Source organism: Panthera tigris, chromosome A1 (genome assembly GCF_018350195.1).
Source record: "Panthera tigris isolate Pti1 chromosome A1, P.tigris_Pti1_mat1.1, whole genome shotgun sequence".
Lineage (NCBI taxonomy): Eukaryota > Metazoa > Chordata > Mammalia > Carnivora > Felidae > Panthera > Panthera tigris.
The window spans coordinates 178699729-178722644 of NC_056660.1; the positions used below are offsets into that span (position 1 = coordinate 178699729).

Genomic DNA, 22916 nt, shown 5'->3' on the forward strand with positions numbered 1-22916 from the left:
GCTCTTTTATCTGTTTTAGATTTTGAGCTTCTGCATATAATTAGTTTTGAACTGAGACTGAAAGAATTCAAAACCTACCTCCTTACAGAACATCTCTGTAGAGGTGGTAGAGGTTCTTGGGAAGCTGTCTGATTCTACCATATTTCTCAATCTTCCTTTCCCTCCTGTTTTTCCTTTTCTGGACAAAGCTGTATGGGACCCATCTGGCAGGGCAAATGGGAGCCATAATGTGAGCTCATGGAAGGAGCATGAATAACTGTCACTTCCTGGCCCCACTTGCATTACTGAAAAGGTGGATGGAGGAGAATTATCATGCATCTCATTAAATCAATATTTTATTTCCTCCCTGCCCCCAGCTACTTTCCCAGCTTTGATCTTTTTGCGTCTAGAGAAAAGCTGGACAGGTGACTTTCACAATGCAAATTAGGATCACTGGGCTCTCTGCCCAGTCTTTGATCTCCTACCTAAGGAGAAGGCTGGTAGGGAATGTCATGTGCCCTGGTCCTTTCTCACCCACTATAACCTTGGGTTAAGGTGGAGCCTGTGGAAGGACTTTCCTTTCATCACGTAGAAGAGTAATGTGGCTCATAGCAGCAGTCATTAAACTATCTGAGTTATGATAATTTACACCATATGAGGCACTGGAGGGGCTAGAGAGGAAAGGGCATCTTGTTGAAAATATTTTATCTATTTACTTATTTTTACTCAAATACAGGTTAAGAAGCTGAGTTTAGAGCAAGCCAAGGGCATTGGGAAATAATAGATTTCCCCACCTGTCTTATATTGAGGGTTGCTTTACTGAGTCTGATAAAAGCTATATACCCTCCCCCTTTTCCCAAATGTTTGTACTTCCGATGGTCCATTTTATACTATCTGCCTTGGTGCTTAGCCATGAGTCTGGGGTAGAAGAAGGGCAGGACATAGAGGGAGTGGGAGGTCTGCAACCACCTTTCCCTAAGGGAAGTGCATGTTGATCGAGAAAGGGAGATAAAAGCAACTCCTAACCTTTTCAGCTCTGGGGCTTGTGGGGAGAAGCAGAGAGATGGAGGAGAGTGAAGGAGAGAGGTACGAATGTTGCCAACTCTTGATAACTGGGAATTTGGTGATGAATGCTTGGGAGGTGGGGGATTTGATACCATCCTACTTCCCATTTCAGACTCTGAGTGCATCTACTTGCCTTCATTGACTTAATTTAGGTTCATGAACAAAAACTCCTACATTGTGTTTATATTTCTAATTACATTACAGAGTTGTGAAGACCCTATTATTTCAAGTATTTATCCATGGACTAGCTTCTGGAAACCCCTGTCCTCCACTATTACCAGGTATTTACTTCAGTCTCTTTCTAGTTGTAGTTTGTTTGATTGATTGATTAGATTTTTAAAGAAAAGAGATCTTAAGCTTCTTCAAATAAGTGGTATTTTGAAGATAGATGTGGCTCTGCTAAGGGCTAGAAGTCTTGGACACCACAGAAGTCCTGGGAACTGACACTTCTCTTGGAAACTACTTCTCTGTGTCCATCTTCATCCTTTTCTGTGGAACTGCTCTGGTTATCTATTGCTGCCCAATCCACTCTGAAACTTAGTGACTTAAAATAACAATAATCATTATCTTTCCTGGTTCTGTGAGCTGACTACACTCTACAGTTCTGACCTGAGTTATTTTGTGGTTGCAGTCAGATGGCAGCTGGAAATAGAGTGATCTAAAGGCTCAACTGGGCTAGACTTCCAAAATGTCTCTCTCACATGGTCTGCACTTGATTCTGGCTGCTGCTGCTGGCAGTTCAGCTGAGGCTATTGACTGGAAGAACTACATGTGGCCTCCCTATGTGGCTTGGATTTCTCTTTGCATGGCATCTGGGTTTTCTAAGAGACACCATCCCAAGACCCAGCATTCCAAGAGATGTAGGTGGAAGCTTCAAGGCTTCTTGTGGTCTATCCTTGGAAACCATGTTCTATCACTTTCACCATGTGTGACAGGTTGCAGGGTCATGCCAAATTCAAGGGGAAAAAGACTACAACAGAACATGAATATCAAGTTGGTATTGGGGTTGACTGGGAAGACCATTTTTGAAGACCAGTTACCATAGGACCATTTATTTGCTTACCCATAGTTTCTGCTCCCTCATAACTTTGGTTTGCATGTAATCCCTCCCAACTGCTGCTCTGCTTTTCTAGACTTTTTTCAAGACATTCTTTCAAGTTCCTATCCCCGCTCTCACTGGTTTAATCACCTAGTTCACAAATTCCGAATTTTTTTATAATGGTTTTGTATTGTGCTTTATTGGTCCCAACACATTTTTGTATATATGTTTTTTATTATTAAAGTATAGTTGACATACAATGTTATGTAAGTTTCAGGTGTACAACATAGTGATTTGACAATTCCAAACATTACTCAGTGTTTACTGCAATAAGTGTAGTCACCATCTGTCACCATACAACATTATTATAGTATTATTGATTATATTCCCTAGGCTGTACATTTCATTCCCATGACTTATTTATTTTGTAATTGGAAGTTTGTACCTCTTAATCCCTTTCACCTATTTCTCCCATCCCACTACATCCCATATCCCACACATACATTTATCACATCTTTTATATCAATTCATCTGTTAGTGGACACTTAGGTTCCTTCCATACCTTGGCTAATATAAATATGCTGCAGTGGGGTGCCCAGGTTTTGCTCAGTTGGTTGAGCATCCAACTTTGGCTGAGGTCATGATCTCATGGTTCATGGGTTTGAGCCCCACGTTGGGCTCTGTGCTGACAGCTTGGAGCCTGGAGCTTGCTTCAGATTCTGTGTCTCCCTATGTTTCTGCCTCTCCTCCTCCTCCTCCTCCTCCTCCTCCTCCTCCTCCTCCTCCTGCTTCTTCTTCTTCTTCTTCTTCTTCTTCTTCTTCTTCTTCTTCTTCTTCTTTTCTCTCTCTCAAAAATAAACATTAAATAATGCTGCTGTAAACATAAGTTTGCATATATCTTTTTGAATTTTTTTTCATTTTCTTTGTGTAAATACGCAGTAGTAGAGTTACTGAATCATATGGTATTTCTATTTTTAGTTTTTTGAGGACCCTCTATACTGTTTTCCACAGTAATTTTACAAATTTACGTTCTCACCAACAGTGCATGAGGTTTTCCTTTTCTCCATATCCTCACCAACACTTGTTATTTCTTGTCTTTTTGATTCTAGCCACTGTGACTGGTGTGGGGTGTTATCTCATTGTTGTTTTTATTTTCATTTCCCTGATGATTTGTGATATTGACAAATTCCAAGTTCTTGATGGAGCACTCTGTCCGAAGTTTCTCTGGACAGCCTATGGATTTCTTGTTTAATTCCTGTCCTATCAGTTGTAGCCAGCTTTGTGTGGGGCCCAGTGGTGTTAACATAGCAACCCGGGTTTGCCTTCTCATTAGGGTTATGGGTAGGACAATCACTCTAGAAGATACATCTCATACAAATTGTTTTTGCTTTTCGCTTGCTCATAGGATTTGATAATTAGCTTTTAATAACTCTAAAGGGACCAAGAGTCCAGAGAGCCTCTGTCTTATGTCTGACATACAGTTTGCAGCTCTTGAATTCTGCCATATAAATCTATTATGATGGCCTCTATAAATCATAGCATTTAACTTTGGCCTTTGTTGTGTCTTAGTTCTTGAATAGAAGATGTGGTCATGAATTCTAGACCCCTCCTTTTACAGATGAGGAAATAGTGACTTCAGAAGCATATTGATTACAAATTCCCTAAGTACATAAAGGCAAAGACAGATCAAACTCATTTCCCAAGACTCCAAATCTAGCATTCCCAGTGTACCCTGATGCCTCCCTGGGAGGAACAAGCAACTAAGGGACCAGCAAAAGTAAATACACAGAGCAAAAATGATAGCAGGTGGGCCTATGTTTATGCCACCTAACCCCATTCAGACAGAAAATACTACTCACTTTCCTCACAACCAGGTTTCTACTCTGTGGTTGGACCCTCACTCTTAAGTTGGTATGCAAGTTTTGCTTAGCTCAATTCTCTACCCATCCTGGTGACCAGCATTGGCTCTGAATCTCCCATATTTACCCATGCTTCTCAAAGAGAAAGAAGTCAGCATCTTGGCACATCTCTTTAAAGCCATTTTCACGTGCTGCTGTAGGCTCTCTGGGGATTTCAATAATATTCTGGGCTCAGTGACTTCAGCCTATATAAACTCATGGAGTATTTACTTATATGGGATTTTTCAACCCCACTTTCCACTCTGGGCTGAAGAATTAGGCAAAATGCCTTGAATTTATCCTGGGAATCATAAAATGGATTCTGCAGAGCGGTATTGGTTAAAAAATAGTTCTCCATATGGAACATAGAAGAGTGCTGGAGAACAACCTTCCTTGAAGATTTTAAGATAAAAACAACAATGTTTATGGTTTAGGAATGAATTGGGTGACAGGAGGAGCAAGATTTGTCAAGGTTCTTTCCAGGTACAGCTCTTAGGAAATAGTGTTTTTCTTAAATATAGTTAGAAGAAGATACTACAGTTCCCAATTTGATATATTTTTAAGTCCTTGAGGCAGAGCTGTGGCTTTAGAGTCAATCAGCTTTAAGGTCTACTTGGACAAAATTGTGAATTCAACTGATCTACTATTTTACCATTCCTTTGGGCATGTTTTCACTCCCATCATGGAAATCCTTTTCTCCCCCTTCCAGAGGAATTCCATTCCTTTAATCTATTATCAAAACCTGCTAAATTTCAAGCATAACCTAGTGTATATTGAGTGATGATCATCATCTAATATATTAATTAATTTAAGAGAGGGACTTCTCTGGTATTTCTAAAACTATGAAGGCAGAAAGACTCTTCCACTTTGTTGATGTGTTGACGCTGGACCTCTCTGCCTGGTATGGTATCATGGAAATAGCCAGACAGACCTTGAGTGAATTTGAACAGTTATCAGTTCTTAAGCCTCACTTTTCTCCTTTGTAAAACAATAGCTGTTAGGGTGAACTCTGTGAAATTGTCAGTTTAGTGTCTCAACCTGATATTTCTCATGGTTGTCATGAGTTTTAAATGAGATAATGTCTGGCAAGTGTGTAGCACATGGCTGGTCACATGTCAGATGCTCCTCCGGTGTTAGTTCATTCCCCTTGCTTATTCAGTCTGTTCCAAAGCCATGACAATGGTATTACTCTTTCTTTCTAAAAATGAAAAACAGGTCCCACCACTTCTCTATGTAAAGTCCTTTTATCTTTCACTTCTGTTTGTGGTTCACATGTTGAGACTTTGCTCATCTAAATAACAGAGAGCTACTGAAGTGGTAGGATTTCCTTATATCCAGAATTTTCTTATAAAAACTGATAATGGCCTCTTCCCCTCCCTTTCCCTTGCTTTCCCCCCTCTCTTGAAAATATGCTTTGACCCAGAAACTGGTTATTTACAATAGGTATGCTCCAGAAATCCCTTGTAATGAACCATACAAATCTATTTGTCCTGCTGCTACTATAATTGCCTATATCTTATTATAACTTAATATGTAACAGATTTTTTTGGCGAGGCCAGAAGCAACTGAGCATTCACTGAAAATGCAGACGCTGAAGGTTGTTGAGGAGCCAGTGAACCCACTAATTGGATAAAGGGGGGATGGTGTGGAAATTTAATTAAACTGGCATTTGCTCTAGCTGCTGAAAATATTAATCAGAAAATGAATTTCACAAAAAAAGTAAAAGGTGGGGGTGGGGAGAAAAATGAAAAATGCCATAGGTGCCAGGCTTCCTAGCATTGATGAGAAAGTGATTCTTTTTTTCCACGAGGCGCGGGTCATCTGTCCAGTGAGCTCTGCCTACAGCTTATTTGGGCAGAGATCACAAAGAAAGGCGCTTGGAAAGCTGTGAGTTGGGAGGAGGAGTGTGAGATTCTTGATTTGGGGACCAGATGCATCTCTTGGCAATCCTTGATACAAACATAAAGATAAAATATGTGTCTGGAAAAAAAAGAAAAGAAAAAGAAAGAAGAAAAAAGACAATTTCCCCTTTTCTTCTAAAGAAACACTCCTCCCAACATGAGATGAGCTGAACATCTGCATCCATTCAAGCAATAATGCTTAAACAATTGTCAAATTTGAGAGGGGTGGATGAGGATTTTGAACAAGGCATTTAAATACATTCCATAACCCAGGAGCCATTGGGAAGACATTGCCCTCCCTAGGCTTGCAAACAAGAGTGGTGGAGGGCAAACACAGATGGGGACTCTTGTGTTTGGTTTGAGCTGCTCTCATAGGTTTGTTTAAGTGCTGTGAGTGGCCTGGACAGTTGTTCCCCTAGAGACACTTGCCCCATCTCCACTGGGGACAGCTGGGCCCTACAGGAAATTCTGGGTTAGCTAGAGAAGCAGAGGAAGATAATTCTTCACTCAGAAGGCCAAAGACCCCAGAGCTTTCTCCTCAGACTTGGCCATTTGGACTTCAGCTTCTAGAAGAGACTTTGTGGGCAATGGATGCTTCAGCTCAAGATTTAACCTTGCTCCAAGAAAACCTATTATATGAAAATGAGAATGTACAAAAGCACAATGTTCTTGCTACTTTGTCATAGTTGCTTTAAACATTTTTTTTTATCAATTGGGAAAACTATGATGACCAATGCTGATCTGGGACAGAATGTGTGGCCATACTTTTACATAAATTTTTGACTATTCTTGTGAGTGGCAAAGGCCCTGAGAACCACAGCCCTCAAATGAGCAACTGCTGAATGGGGCATATTTTTCTATAGCCTCTGATGTGCAGATCCTCTGTCACCTCCCCTGCCCTTTCTTTGGCCATGTAGCAAGACAGCAGAGCCAAAAACAAGGAGGAGAGGAGATATTTTTCCTTGGCTTCTTTCACTTTACCCACAATAGGCTCTGTATTAGTTTTCCTAGGGCTGCTGTAACAAAATACCACAAACTGGGTAGTTTAAAATAACAGAAATTTATTGTCTCACAGTTCTGGAGGCCAAAAGTCCAAAATTAAGGTGTTGACAGGGCCAACCTCCCTCTGAAGCTCCTGAGGGGGGAATCCTTCCTTGCCTCTTCCTAGCCTCTGCTGGTTCCTGGCAATCCTTGGCATTTCTTGGTTTGCCTCCATCTTCACATGGCCATCTTCCTTCTGTGTGTGTCTCTGTATCTGTGATGCTCTCCTTCTTCTCATAAAGATACCAATCCCTGGACTAGGGCCCACTGTAAGCCATTATGACCTCATCATAACTTGATTGCATCTACAGAACTATTTAAAAAAAAAATCATATTCTCAGGTTCTAGGAGTTGAGACTTCAGCATATTTCTTTGGGTGATACAATTCAATCTACCACAGTCTTTACTGAAAGAAATGGTATTAGTTATATTGTTTCCATTTGTGTGCACATGCTTAAGTCAACCTGGATTTTAAATAAAGTCCATGATAAATTTTTTTAAAAATGAATGTTTGAACTTTAATTTGTGTTCTCCTGGTGAATGTACATTTCTAACTTGACCAAACTTGTACCAAAAATAACATGCAAAATAACACCACAAATTTAGAACATATCCTGCAATTCTTCAATATTTAAAAGGTGTTTAAAGAATCATTGTATTGTACTATATACTCCAATCTAATATAACACTGTATGTTAATTATACTTGAATGAAAAAACAAAATAAAAAATAAATACATAAATAAAATTTGATGTAAAAAATCTATTTTAAAATCAGTACATCACTGCCAACTGTTGTTAATTCTTTGCTAGTTTATGGCCTTTTTGCATTTTGGTGTTCAAATGTCCCTCCTGTAATAAGTAATGGTGATTCTAAATGGTATTCATTTAAAAACTTTTTATAATGTCATTACTTGGTAAACTAAAGTGTTGACAGTCTTGTCAATTCCTAAAATACTTTGGGCCATTTTGTCTTAAATTTATATTTATTTACTTTTTAAATTTTGTATAATTTTTTTTAATTCCAGTATAATTTATATACAGTATTATATTATTTTCAGGTGTACAATATCAACAATTCTGTACATTTCTCAGTGCTCATGATATTAAATGTACTCAATCTCCTTCATTTATTTCACCCATCCTCCACCCACCTCTTCTCTAGGCAACCACCAGTTTGTTTTCTACATGTAAGGGTCTGTTTTTTTTTTACTTGTATCTTTTTTTCTTTGCTTGTTTTGTTCCTTAAATCCCACATATGAGTGAAATCATATGATATTTTTCTTTATCTGACTGACCTATTTCACTTAGCATTATACATTCTAGATCCATCCCTTTTGTTGCAAATGGCAAGATACAATTCTTTTTTATGGCTGAATAATATTCCATTACATATATACCACATCTTCCTTATCCATTCATATATTGACAGACCTTTGGGTTGCTTCCATATCTTAGCTATTGTAATGCTGCTCTAAATACAGGGATGAATATATATTTTCAAACTAATGCTTTTGTTTTCTTTGGGGGAAATACTTAGTAGTGGAGTAGTAGAGTCATATGGTAATTCTGTTTTTAACTTTGGTCCATTTTACAACCCAGTAAAATCCCAAAGTATGGGAATCACTGTAATAGGAGATTCATATTTTCATTTTTATGTTTAAATTGTTCTTTATTAAAGTAATCTCTTAAATAGAGGCCATCACTAGTTCCTTAAAGCTTGGATTTTTGTTGTTGTTGTTGTTGTTGTTGTTGTTGTTGTTGTCATCCAAAAATTGTCTAGGGATGGGATGGGGTGGGAATTTAGAGATAAACCCAAGACTGGCATATTGAATCAGAAATTGAGGATTGTTAAAATGTAGTTGACAATACATATGGAAAGTTAATTCTGGTTTACAAAAATTCTGCATATTCCTGGCTTTTCAGAGACTCATCTTCTGTATCAAATGTACTGTGTCATTTTAAAATTGTGATGCTGATGCCTAAATGTGTGGCAATGATTCAGTATGTCTATAAAAACTAAAATGCCACAAGCCTCCATGTAAGTGGTCTGAACATCTCTTACAATTAGTCATGAGATTGGAAGGCCCAGCATGGTTATAGTCTTGAATGGTCCAACAAATAAGTAGGTCACAGGTAGGATAGCTGAACTAATCATATAAAATAGGTCTATAGATTTTTTTAATGTGAAAACTGATTCAGATGTACACACTTCAGCAGGAACAGCTTCTCATCATGAGAAGGAGGTTAGGCAAACATTAGACCTGATTATTAGACAAGATTGACTCTGGATATCATCACTTAACCTTATCAGAGATCTTTAGAGCTCTCAAGAGAGGTTGATTAATTATTGACAGGCAGGATATGAAGAAATCCTGCTGATTGTGGTTACCTAGTGACAGAAATAAAAGCTAAGGAATGACTTAACAAAGTCTGTCATATGACCTAAAGAAATAAAATGGATTCCAACTGTAATGAGGGTGGGGGAGAGATAGGACAACTGGAAGAACTTCCTACCAGGACCTTGAGGAGTTTTCAAGTTTAATTGTGGTGTTATTTTCCCAGAGATCTTTTAGGTTTAAATGAAGTGACACATCTGGGATGGGTAGACATTTTCTCCTATGTGGGCAGGGGAGTATCTCTGAGCTGTATACCACTGTAATGATAGGGCTGGGAATTCTTTTTTCTGTCTTTTTCCATGGTCTCTATTATGTGTTCCTGTGAATACAGGAAATTATGACTTGGCTGTCTCCATCAGGGTTCTCTCTCAAGCTATGTTCATTGACTGAGTAAGTGCATTTAATGTGTAGACACATCATACCTCACCTATACACAACCCAGGGTCAGTTTTAACTTCAGTGAATGATCTTTTCAAGATTAGGTCATTCATAAATGGCATAGGTTTGTTTGGGACAGCCTAAATTGAGAAAAGTCCTTTGTATAGGGAAGTTGATTTTCTGTCCTTTCCCTCCACAATTCTGCCTAAGTCTGGAAGGGAGAAAACTGCATCCTTCTTCCCATCTCCACTTATATATTCTATCCTTCCCAAAGAAGTGCTAGTAATTCGATTGATAGAATAAACAGCATTCCCTGGGCCACCTGATGCTAGTGGGTGAGTTAGCAACATCAGGCCCCAGGTATAGTCTTCCTTCTCTTTCTGCCTCCTTATGCTACTCACAGAAGCCTTGCTCTTTTTGGACAGGCTGGTCATCCCTGGCCATACAGATTGTGGTGTTAATAAATTAGGAATCTTCTCTGCAGACCTAGCTGTATCTATTAAAGGAGTAAGTAGACAAAGCCACATTTTCTAGCATCATCCACCAGCTATGTCCCAAATTGTGGGAAAGAAAAGGAATGGAAGGTAAGAAGGAAGTGACTTGGTGGTACTTTTCTACATTTCACCCACAAGTTTGCAGTTAGTTTCTTTGTAAATAAACCTTATTAAATGAGTGTGCCCCTGGGGTCCTAATTGATGGAATAACCCTTGTATAAATGTCAGTGTTAGAAGATTGATTTTTGTATATTATATCACTAATTACTTTTCAAAGGAGATCTATCTTCAAATTTGACTTTTCTTACATTAGTAGCTTCATAATTCCTCACCTTTCTCTAACTATTACCTTTGGATTACTGAATGGTAGACGTGCTATGTTGTTTTAGAGAAGTCAGTTTTCAGTGCCCCACCCCCTGACACACGACTTTGGAACCTCTTGGGGAAACAGATATAGAAGGCAGAGAGGAATCAAGATTTTACTTTTATTGCCTATTGAGAATAGACTTCTCCCTGGGCGCGGTGGCACATGCCTGTAGTCCCAGCTACTTGGGAGACTGCGGCAGAAGGATAGCTTGAGCCCAGGAGTTCTGCGCTGCAGTGCGCTATGCCAATCGGGTGTCCACAGTAAGCTTGGCATCAATATGATGACCTCCCCGGAGAATGGACTTCTCCCTTTCCACCTGAAATTAATTATATGCCCACCCATATGTATGGAGGAGAAGCCCTGCTCAGGTGAGTTTACATTCCATGGGACTGTAGGAAAGCAAGGAACACTCATGTTCTGTGGGCAGGTCCCAGGGAGCCAAACCAGAAAGGGATGAGCCTCTGCAAGTTTTGCTCTGTTTTCTATTTCATGAGTCAAACCATTCCTTCCTGATTGGCACGGGGCAGAGAGGGACTTAAAAGCAGAAGAACCTGTTGTCTTTCAAGTATTTTGGAAAAATGAGGAGTTTCTATTTTATGGAACAAGGTAAGAATACTGGGAGCATTATACAAAAATAGTCATCTGTGGGTGGGAGGATGGGCTAAATGGGTGATGAGCATTAAGGAGGGCACTTGTTGGGATGAGCACTGGTTATTATATGTAAGTGATTCATCAGTACTCCTGAAATCAATGCTATACTATATGTTAACTAACTTGAATTAAAAAAAAAAAAAGAAAGAAAGAAAGAAGAAGAAAGTCTTCTAAAATCAAAACCTCCATCTGGGTTGACCATAGGTGGCAATGGTGTGACTTTCCTGATGTTTTAAAATGAAGGTTTCCTCCCCAGTCTGGTCCCCATATGATGGGGGAGAGAAGGGGAATGTATCATGCCCTGGGTTGCTATCATACTTCTATTCCTCAGGCACTTTTTGAATAAATTTAGTATTATTTTTCAGTAAGAATGAATGAATGAGATGCTCTTTAATTCAACAAACTTCGTTGAGTGTCTGTCATATGCTAGGTTCTATACTAGATGGTGATACCCTATACTGAAGATGTTCACAGATCAATGGGAAAAATTGGTGTGTAAATATAAGGTGACCATAACAAATGATAAGAATAATGGTAGCTCATACTTATTGAGTGTTGAATGTGCCAGATATTGATGTAAGCACTTTACATGTACTATATCATTTAATCCTCATCCAAGCCTACAAGGTGCATAGTTTTATCATCTCTGTTTTACAGATGAGGAACCTGAAGCACAGACTTACTAAGTAACTTGTCCATGGTAACAGTAAATGGCAGAGTTGGGATTTGAACTCAAGCAGTTTGACTAATGTCCTGAGCTGCTGATTCATATAAACCTGCTATGTTTGCTATGGGTAACTCTGGGTGTGCAGAGGAAGGGTCCCTAACCAGGACCACGGAGGTTCAAGAGATTCTATCAGGGGACCTCTGGGGTCACAACTTGTTTCTACAACCTTTGGGGGCAGCAGGAGCTTACCACGGAGAGGAGAGCTTCTGTTCATCCTAATGCAAGGTCCAGGGGAGTCAGAGTCTCCTCTGAGATCCACTTGGCTTTGTCTTCACATCTTTCCCTTCTAGAGATGGACTCAGGGACTGAACCAGAAGAACCAAGCTCCCCTTCCTTCAAAACATCCCCAGGGGTTAAGTCAATGTGTCTCTATTAGGAATCCAGAAATGGATCCTCTCTTTTTGCCATCCTTTGTTACAAAGAACAGAGTTTCATGAGCAAATCTGGCTGCTTCCTGCCTAATGACAAACTTGTGAGCATCTCTCTGCTGTAGTCAAATGTGACCTTTGTGTGATTAAATCCACTTATGCCATTGTAAGATCTTGGACATGCAGAGCACTCTGGAGAGTGTCTTATTGTTCCAAGACTTATTGCTTTGGAGACGGGTTGGGAATCCTATGAGGAATTCCATTCAAATTCCCCCATGGACTGCAGAGTAAATGCTCTCTGTGCCGACACCCACAAAGTGACAGATGTGGTTAGCAACTGTGTAAAGTCTCTGTTTGCTCCCAACTCAGCTTCCTGGAATCCCTGCAGGCCAAGGCTGTTGATTATCTCCAGGACACACTTTCTGTTCTCACACTTTCCCTTAACACTGAGGTGAAGAGAGTAGGATTTGGAGTCTAGGAGCCAGGGCTTGAGCCCCTTTCCTCCACCTATATTGACTGCTGGACCTTGTAAAACAACCCCATACGATTGGCGGGGGTGTCAGTGAGCATGGCAGGCTGTGTTCAGTATGTTGTCAGCTTCCAGTAAGCGATGGCTAGTATTATTACCGTTACTGTTTTAGCTATTAAGTATTAAAAAATAAGTGTACATAAATATCCTAAACCGAAGACACACCTTATCCTCTAGAATTCTCGGAAGCCTACCTTTCCCAGTCTCATTTTTTCATGGCTGTCATCATGGGACAGGTCGTCAAGGACCAGGCTACCTGGGGCCCAGGTAGAAATTGATGTTCTTGATGCCAGCTCTATATCCCAAACATACTTCTTTTTATCTAGGAGCTTACCAAAATCATTCTTGGAGTTATTCTTAGTTGTATACAAAAGCTAAAGAAGATTCCTGTCTGATTTGTAAAGTAGCATTTTAGCTGCCACTGATCTGATCCTATGAGGTCTAGTTTTCTAGGACTGCATAAACCTATCTTTGCTTGCTCTATCCATGCCCAGTATGATTTTACACACCTGTATTTGGTTCTTTCCTCTAAGGAAGAATTTCTTCACAAGTACCGATGCCCATTTAAAGCATCCACGAGACGCCTGGGTGGCTCAGTTGATTAAGTGTCCAACATGAGCTCAGGTCATGATCTCACAGTTCTTGAGTTTGAGCCCTGTGTTGGGCTCTGTGCTGACAGCTCACAGCCTGGAGCCTGCTTTGGATTCTGTGTCTCCCTCTCTCTCTCTGCCCCTCCCCTGCTTGCGTTCTCTCAAAAATAAATCAACATTAAAAAATTTTAAAGAGCCATTCACACATCTCTCTCTTCTAATATCTTTGGTGTCCTATAAGAGGCAGAAAGACTCTACAATTTTGGATTATCTTTCTTATGAATTTTAACTCCATTCTTGACTGGGCTGCCTACATCCCAAAGGACAGGATAATTTAGTGGCCAAACATATACTTCACTAAGTAGTTTCCTTCAAGTACCAGCAATATGAATTCTCTAATCACACATCCTTATCTGTAAATAGGGATGATAATAATAATTTCTACTTTGTAAGGCTTTTATAGGATTTAAATAAAACAAAGACCTTGGTACAGCACCTCACTCCTAGTAATCCTCAATAAATGGAATATTAGGATTAGCAATGCAAATTGGAATTGGGATAAGTATTAGGATTAATATTAGTACTCCATGTCTTCACATATTCTATGCCTCTGTCTGGTTGGCCCTTCCCCTGTGTTCTTTGTAGATACCAAATCATCCTTCAAAATCCAATTTATTTTTTTTCCTTTTCAGAATCTTTAATATTAATTAATATTAATTATTTTTAATATGAAATTTATTGTCAGATTGGTTTCCATACAACACGCAGTGGTCATCCCAACAGGTGCCCTCTTCAATGCCCATCACCCACCCTGCCCTCCCTCCCACCCCCCATCAACCTTCAGTTTATTCTCAGTTTTTAAGAGTCTCTTATGGTTTGGCTCTCTCCCTCTCTAACTTTTTTTTTCCTTCCCCTCCCCCATGGTCTTCTGTTAAGTTTCTCAGGATCCACATAAGAGTGAAAACATATGGTATCTGTCTTTCTCTGTATGACTTATCTCACTTAGCACAACACTCTCCAGTTCCATCCCAAATCCAATTTAGATGCTGTCTCTTCTAGGAACTTCCTTACTCTCCCAGGTAGAATTTATCCATTCCCTAGTACCTTTTAATCTTCCTCCATTGTAATACTGATGTCTCAAGATGGCATTCATGTATTAATGTGGACTTTCTCCAGCTAGTCGGCTTCCTGAGAGAGGGCACCGAGTCTAGGTCATGTCAGCACGACCCGTCAGAAAATCTGTTAGAACTGTTCTTTCTTAAGTGCTCTATAATTTGAAAAGAACTGTAGAGGCTGCTCAGGAGATAAACAGACCCAGAAGTGCCCAGAGATCTAATAATGACTATAAGAAAATCAAGATGGAACCCTCCAACCCAGCTGCATTGTGCAACTTCCAGATAGTGTTTTTTTTCACAGGAGCTAGGCCAACTGTACCAGTGTTGGGACCCAACAAGGAAGTTTCCAAAAGTTACACCAAGTCTCTGCCTGCCCTGAGAGACAGGACCTAGTGAGTGACTGCCTTGTCATGCTGTTAGATGCAGTGAAGACACCAACCAGGGCACATGATGGAGTGTGGAATGGAGGCACATCACTCTTAAGTTGTTGGCATTGCTTTATTTATTTGCTTTGTAGGAAGGCGAGTTGTGTGCTTCATGGCAGTCTCACTCCTCTTTTATTCATGAAGGGCTTCTTTCTTCTTGGTATTTATTGCTGTGAGTCACTTCTCTGTGTGCCAGATGGAAGATGCAGAAGGCTCAGGCTCCTGTGAAGAAACATGAAGTTTGGGGGGTGGGGGGGGAGGCGGGGTTTCAGGCTGAGAGTGGGGGATGGAAAGAGAGCTGGGATAGGGACATGCAGATTTGTTTTTAGATGGAATGATGTTCCCAGTCTCCTCCCTCTAGTCCCACAGAATTTGATCAATTCTCTAGAGATGGTTATTTGCATGTGTTTTTTTCTTGCTCTTTGAGCCCATCTGCACATTGCAGAAAAATTTAATCCTTATGGGCTCATTCATTAAACTCATTAAGCTGTTGTTTAATGAGAACAATTTTGTGACTGTGAATCCTTCAAAGTTGACTTCTAGCAGCTATGATTTCCTGTCTGTGAAGAACTTGGGCACTCAGGACTGAAATGGTTGTTCCTCAGGCATCTTGTTCCAGAAATTAGACCTCTCTATTCCAGAGAGGGCTGGAGAGGCTGTGTCTCCTGATTACCAGGTACAGCACTGGCACCATATCTGGCCTTCTAGGTCAGGATGACCACATATATCTAGACCTGAAAGATTTTAGAATCTAAAAATCCAGGGTCTTTTGGATTTATGACAAGTTACATAACTTCTGTGAAGCTTGCTGCACTAATTGGGCTGAACATGATTTCCTCCTTGGTTTGATTCTCTTTCTACCTTTATCTTCAATTTTAGTATATGTGCTGCCAAAGCAAACACTCTACCTTTATCTTCAAATTTAGTAGAAATACAAAAGTATTTCCAAAGTGTACCAAATTATAATTCTATCAGTGTATGAGAATCCCATTACTTTCCATCCTTACCAACACTCGATATTATCCATCCTTTGAAGTTTCAGCCATTAGACTAGGTGCGTGATAATATTTTATTTTGGTTTTAATTTTCCTTTTCTTGATTATTGATAGATTTTGTACCTTTATTTATGCTTATGAATTATTGGATTTTCTCCCTTCTGAAGGACCTGTTAGGGTCTTTGCTCCATTTTCCTTTTATTAAAACTTTTCTTTCTTTGCCTGTTTTTCTGCTGGATTGTCCATAATAATTTTATCAACTTATAAGAATTCTTTATATCTTCTGAATATGAGCCCCTTTGGGGTTATATGATTTGCTACTATCTATTCACACTCTGTGGTATGCCTTTTTATTTGCTTACTAATACATTTTGAAGATAGGAAGATCTTAATTTGAATGTAGTCAAATTGATCAATGTCATGCTTTTTACATCATAGTTAGGAACTTTTGTCTCAAACTAAAGTCATAAAGATAGTCTTCTCTATTATAATCTAAAATGTTATTGTTTCCTTTTCATATTTAAGTCTGTAATCCACCTAGAATTGTTTTCTTTTTTGTTGTTGTTTATGGTGTTAAGATAGTAGTCAAATTTATTTTTTTTCCCATGTGCATACATAATTATCCCAGCACTGTTTATTAAAAAGACCATCCTTACCTTACTTCTCTACAGTGACATTTTAGGATAAATCAAATGTCCCTTTATTGTGTAGATGTGCTTCTATTGTGCATTATTGATCTATTTGTCTAAACTAATACTAATAAAATATTGTTTTAATTATTATAACTTTATAATAAGTCTTGATATCTAGTACAGCAAGTCTCCCCACCTTGTTTTCTCTATTTAAATTGTCTTTGCTATTCTTATATGTTGACATTTCTATTTTGAAATCATATTGCAAAATTCCACAGAAAAAAATTTGGGATTGATTTGAAAGCAGAATCAATCTGGAGAGTATTGAATACTTTGCAATAATGAGTCTTCTACTTTACAATCAAGATATATCTGTCTGTTTAGGACTTTTAAAATTTTATCATTATATTCTATTATACTCTAGTAGGAAGTTTTTCACAGATTTTGTTAGATTAATTCCTAGGAATCTAATATTTTGAATCTATTATGAATGGTTTCTGTTCATAAAATTTATGTTCAAACTGCCACTTGAATTTAGAAATGCAGTTGATTTTTGTATCACCTTTGTTAATTTTACTTTGCTTAGTCATTTCATTCAGATTATTTCCCATATTGAACATTTTAATTGCTCCTTGTTCCTTCCTGCACCTCACTTTCCTTCTGTCTTAAGAGCACCCTTTAGTATTTAGTATTTCCTATAGTGCAGATCCACTGGCAGTGAATTCTATCACTTTTCATGGTCTGAAAATGACTGTATTTAATCTTTTTTTTTTCCAGTTTGTTTGAATTGGAATTCTAATAAAATCTATATACATGGTAACTTCTTAATAATATTTTAAATTATTTTCACCTATAGTTTCTCTTCATGTCTTCTTTTTTATTGCATTTTAATTTTTGAAGCTATCATGATTTGTCCTGTAGAATTTCTCCATAAACTTAGTTTTGCTGATAGCATCCCTGGAGGGTTGCTTAACATGCCCCTCTCTGCCTCTATTTCTCACAACTTAGTAGTTAATGGATTTATTGCATGCATATTCATTTGGCAAGACTATTCAGATATGCTATTGAATCCTTTCATCAGGAGGCACATGATACTGATTGCTTTTTTTTTTTTTTCCTGATGAGAGCGGTTATCCATCAAGTATAATTATATTATGTCAATAACTCTCACATTATGTTAGAAAACTCACTTTGGTTGTCTGAAGCCTTTCATCTAATACTTTCTTCCACACGTGCTAATGAGAATAATAGTCCTAATGTTCATGGTTTGTTTGGGCCTTTATTCTTAAAATACAGTGTGAATGACTAAATGATCAGCCCACATTTCCCTACATAGGAATTTTAAACATGTTACATCATTGTCCTCTGGCATAATGTATAGCTATTAAAAAAATCAGATAACTATAGGATTTTTTTTCTTATAAGCGACTTGGTAATTTCGTCTGGATAGCCAAAAGATTTTTTTTTCCATTTCTATAAAGTTCTGCTGTTTTTTTTCTAGAATGTGTTTGGTGTTGGTTGTTCTGGTTTGATTTTCCCAGCCAAGAGATGAATCGTTTCAATATGTACTTTCATGTCATTTCTTTTCAAATTCCACAAATTTTTCTTTTATTGTAATTCAATATTTTCTCCATTGCTTTATTTTTTAGAGACTTCAACTATGCATTCAGAGATCTTTGCCTACCTTCTTTATCTTGTATTGTCTCTCAGTTAATTTCAGTCTCTTCATTTCAGTTTTTTATTCTTTCCATTTCACTTTCCAAGTCATAATTTATTTTGTTTATTCCTATGCTACTTCTAGTTTAATCTTCATTTCTGAAATACATTTGTTTTCCTTTTCTTTCTCTTTCTTTCCTAAATTCCATCACTTCATTTCTGAGTTTTTAAATTTCTGATGTATATTATCTTTTTATATCTTTGTCAACTTTCTTAATCTCTTTTAGCTTGGTTTGATATATAACTTTGCAATCTTTAGGTGTGGGTTAAAATCTTTATCTTTATTTCTGGGGTAGTTTCCATGTCTGTGGGATGTTATTATGCTCCTCATTTTCTTTTTTCTCATCATATCTTCCAATGGGTAATGCACAAAGGTCTTTTCAGTTTCTTTTTTTTTTTTTTACACATAAAGTTAGTGTTATTGGACTTCCAGAAATGAGGGTGAATAGTTTTTCTAGCTTTGCTACTCAAGAATTTGTCCTTCTATTATTTTTGTAAAGTGTTTAAAAATATGGCATCATATTTTATGAGACCTCCTGGCATTTTCCCCCTTCTCCACTTTTATCTGGCTCTTTTCTTTTCTTTGCCCCTATTAACCCTGCCTTACTCAATTTTTAACTCTTTTTCTAGCCCTTTTCCTACAGTGGAGGGTTTTATGCTGAAAGGAAACTTGAGTGGTTAGTTTTGAGAATTGGTAAGGCCCTGGCTGCTTCAGCCATTCACACCTTCCTACAGATCCCTTGCCCTCAATTGTAAATTACAATGTAAAAAAAAAAAAAATCCCTCCCAGTTTTGGCTCCTCAGTCTCAGTTTGGACTCTTAATGCTTTTCAGAGAATAACTGTCAAGGATTTTGTAGTTCTTATTTCAGGACAGTAAATGCCCTGTTGCTTCCCTCTGCTGCCATTCATATACATGCTGACAGTATTAATGTCCAGTAGCTGCTGTCCAATGATTCATCTAAATCATGTATGTTTGGATAGGTGGAGATACCTTAATCTCTATTTCTCTTATAGATATTATTCTTGGTCTCTTTTTCAATCTTAGTTGCTCTGAATATTTTTATGGGGTGATTCAGGGAGACTAAAAAACAACCATCTCTCATCTTTATTATTGAAGAATATTTTTTGCTGTCTATTGTTTTCTTAAAGCAAATAAAATGCTGTCATTCCACTCTCTGCTGGCTTTCCCTGCTGATGTGGAAAGTCAGCTGTCACTCTCATTGTTACTCCTTTGAAGGGTAACTGCATTTTCCTTTAGCTACTTTAAAGAATATTTTCTTTAAAAAAATTCTATATGATATTTTTAGGTGTAGGTATATTTTTATGTTATGCTTGTTATTTATTAGGTTACCTCAAATCGGTAGATCAGTACTTTCATCAATGTTGGGCCATTCCCAGTCATCATCCCTTCTTCCATCTTCTCTTTTCTCCTTCCTGTTCTCCAGTTACAGGTATGTTAGACCTCCTCATTGTATCCTTTGGGATCCTACTTACTCTACTCTGTTTTTATATACATTTTTCTCCCTGTGATACTTCCTGAATAATTTATTCTGACCTCTCTTCTAGTCTTATTTTCTTTATATCTATTTAATAAACTACTGAATCCAACCAATGTGTTCCTTTTTTAATTCTAGAATTTCTAGTTATTTTCTAAATCTGCAAAGCTAGATTTAATAATTTCTAGTTCTTTGCTGAATATACTAAGTTCAACTTTTATATAGGTAAGAATAGTAAGCTAATTCTTTTCATAACTTATGCCTAGAATTTCCACTATTTGGAACATTTATCTATTTAAGTTATTTTTACTAGTTTCCTTTTATGTTGTCTGGTCTCCTATTAGTCTGGTTATCATTGTATACTGGCTATTGTGTATGAAAATTAATTTTTGAAAATAATTTTATGGCTATTCTGTTCCTATCTTTGTCAAGACAGCGTTCTCATTTGCTTTTTGTAGATACCTGGGGTCACTAGCATCATAGGATCATCTGAATCCAATTTCAGGGCTTGAAATTTTTCTTGGCCATCCAGATGAATTAAAATTATTTCATATGACTGTGATTTCTGCATTAGTTCTTCCAGGTTCTAGTCCTTAATGTAGCATGTTTTCTTAGGACCCCTAAGTTTGGCAATCCTGGGATTTCAACTTTTATTTCCCTAAACCTGTATGATGCTGTGAAAAGTATTGCTCAGCCTCTTCTCTACTTCTACTGCATTAGTATATATGATATATATATAGTATATATATTATATATACTATATATATATAGTATATATTACATATACTATTACTAATTAGTATTAGTAATTAAGTAATTAGTATATATACTGTTAGTAATTAGCATATATATGATATATATAAAATATATATTAGTAATATTAGTAAATGTCCTCTGGGATAAAGTGGAACCAAATGTAGTTTCCCTTTTCCTGATGTTTGTTTTACTCCATATCTTTGCTTAGTAATTCCACTCTCTAACTTGATTCCTCTTTAATGCTTTTAGAGGAAGATGGTTTACATGTTTCTTCCAAAATTTTTAAAATTGCCTTCAGCAAGAATATCAGCTTGAGCTACCTAATCCACCAATACTCAAGACTTTATTTTTTCAAGTGTATGAAGAATTCATAAATACTGATATTATGGTATGGCTGTGAGGCCCAAATGATACATTGATAAAATATTAAGCAAACTGTTTCACACATAATGAACTCTCTTTTTAAAATAGCTATTATTGTCCTTCTGTCATTGGCAAGGACAATGTCTTACTAATTGTTACACCTATGCAACAACTATTAACTCTCTCCGGCAGGAGGGAAAATAGTCATATAATTGGCAAATTATTGAGAATTTCAAAGTATGTGAATGCAAAGAATATTTTTCCAGTCCAAGATTAACCTTGTAGCTAAGATAATCAGAAATGGATGGGCAGAAATCATTAAAGAATAGTTAGAATACATTCTTGCTTCTTAAACATTTCAACCAATTGTCCATTGATTATGGAAGGGACATTGGTTAGTATTTTTTATCTTGTTTGCGTTTTATTCACTATCTTGCTGGAAAATAAGCTCCTTTGGCCTTTCTAGTCTTCATCTACTTAACACTCTGTAAGATTACATGGTAGGTAGGAGAGACAAGAAAATGCATTAATTTCTTAAAATATGGAATGAACAAAAGGTCATGAAGCCTATAGAGTAATTTAGTTTCCTCCTGTGATGTATTTCTGCTGAAAATTCTTCATTGGCAGGAGTGACTGCTGAGTTTAGTGACACTTGAAATGAGATGATATCAGTTTGGAGATTCAGATGTGTCTCCTTCCTTATCCAAGGGCTCTAACGGCTTTTGGTTTCTCGGTCAGGAGAAATAAAAGGACACTGAACTCTCTTGCCCCATTTATCTGAGTCTAAGGCTTTCTTAAAGTAGCAATCCTGTGTTCCACTCAGACCCATTACTGAAAGCTATGAAATAATGACAGTAATACAGCTATTACTGTAATCACTGAATTACTAAGCACTTTAAATGGTTTTCTGTTTGTATATTTTTAAAGTTTATTTATTTATTTATTTTGAGGGAGAGAGAGAGAGAGCAGGGGAGGGGCAGAGAGAGAATCCCAAGCAGGCTCTGTGCTGTCAGTGCAGAGGGCTCAATCTAACACAGGTCTCAATCTCACAAACCGAGCGATCATGACCTGAGCCAAAAATCGCAAGTCAGACACTTAACTGATTGAGCCACTCAGGCAACCCCCTTACTTTTTTTTAAAGTTAGCACTTTACATGTTTTAGCTTGCTATACTCATCACAAGAACTCTAAGCATTGAATGTTATTATTATATCCATGAAGAAATGGAAGCAAATAAAGTGTGATCATCCAAAGTCACATATTGAATAACTTCGTGTTAACCTTTCTGACTTTATAGTTTACATCTCCAAAATGGTAAACAGTAATTAGTGTTGATAGGATGATTGGATAAGGTAATTATGTAATATACCTGGCTTGTGGTAGGTACTCAGTATTGTTAGTTGCCTACATAGACAGAGACATGTCATAGAATTATAGACTCCACTGAACTACTTTTCACTTGGGTGGGTTATTTGTGTCATTATAGTCTCAGTGCCTACCTAACACAGTGCCAGGTACATTATTTGTACCCAATAAGTATTTGTTAAAATGTAAGCACACAAATGTTAGAGTTAAAGGACGTTAGAAGACATCAAATCCAATCTGACTCATTAAAGGAATCCTTTTTTAGGGAACCTCCAAAGAGAAAAGGCAACTAATTCACCATTTTTATAAGCCAATCGCTCGATTGTTGAAAAATTCTTATTCTTAGAAAATTCTCTCTCTCTCTTTTTTTTTTATGTTAAGGCGAATGATCAATAAACGTAGGGCATTAGCTCTGGTTCTCCCCTCCAGCAGTGCATGGAATAAATTTGCTTGTTTGTTTTAAATTTTATTTTATTTTGCCTGAGATACTGCACTACAGTTCATAGATCCACTCGGTATCTTCCATTCCAGGCCTATATGTCCAATAACTTCCATCACTCCTCATATAAACCAGATGTCAATTCAGGACAGTCTTTCCTTTGAGATTTAAATAAAATTGGCTAGAACC

The 22916-nt window shown here is 37.6% G+C and overlaps 1 long non-coding RNA gene across 1 annotated transcript in view; it reads left to right on the forward strand.

The window, feature by feature from the left end:
* The window catches only part of LOC122231712, an 87078-nt gene that overhangs the window by 21881 nt on the left and 42281 nt on the right, over positions 1-22916 (forward strand). Inside the window, exon 2 of the long non-coding RNA XR_006208940.1 lies at positions 1249-1325. This is a non-coding gene — a long non-coding RNA (uncharacterized LOC122231712). The remainder of the gene's footprint in view (positions 1-1248; positions 1326-22916) is intronic.